Source organism: Neopelma chrysocephalum, unplaced genomic scaffold (assembly GCF_003984885.1).
Source record: "Neopelma chrysocephalum unplaced genomic scaffold, ASM398488v2 Primary Assembly neopelma1_65, whole genome shotgun sequence".
Classification (NCBI taxonomy): Eukaryota; Metazoa; Chordata; class Aves; order Passeriformes; family Pipridae; genus Neopelma; species Neopelma chrysocephalum.
The window spans coordinates 2,632,783-2,633,445 of NW_020897722.1; positions in this window are offsets into that span (position 1 = coordinate 2,632,783).

Consider the following 663-nt stretch of genomic DNA (forward strand, 5'->3'; position numbering starts at 1 on the left):
CGGGAGGCGGGCGCGAGCGCAGAGGGCCGGCGACTGATTGGACGGGTCTCGCGCGCGCGCGCGGCGGCGGAGGAGGGGCGGAGAGCGCGGAAGTGGTGGCGGGTGCGCGGCGCGAGCGCCCCCTGCCGGGCGCGGGGAGCTCAACGGGCGAGCGGGGGCGTGACCGGGAACGGGTGCGAGTGAGGGGGAACGGGCACCGGGAAAGTGAGGACATAGGGCGGGATAGAGAGGGAACTGGGGCACCGGGATGGGGAAACGGGCACGGGGATGGACGGGGAAAAGGAGGCACAGGGATGGGAAAACGCATGGGAATGGATGGGGAAAATGAGGCATGGGAATGGAAAGCAGGCACAGGGATGGAGAGGGAAGATGAGCCACTGGGATGGGGGAACGGATGAGGAAAATGAGGCACCGGGATGGGAAACAGGCACTGGGATGGATGGAAAAATTAAGGCACTTGGGAGAGGGAAACTGAGGCACGGGGTCAGCATCCCCCCCGCGGCAACAAGTGCGGCACAAAACCACGGACAGCGAGTCGTGCCGGGCTCCCGGGCGTGTATAAACCCCGTAACAACAGGAGCTGCGAGCGGGGACGGCGGCACCGGCCGGGCTGGGGACGCCCCGGGGGCACCGCACCCGCTGTGCCCCGCGGCGGGGTCCGGG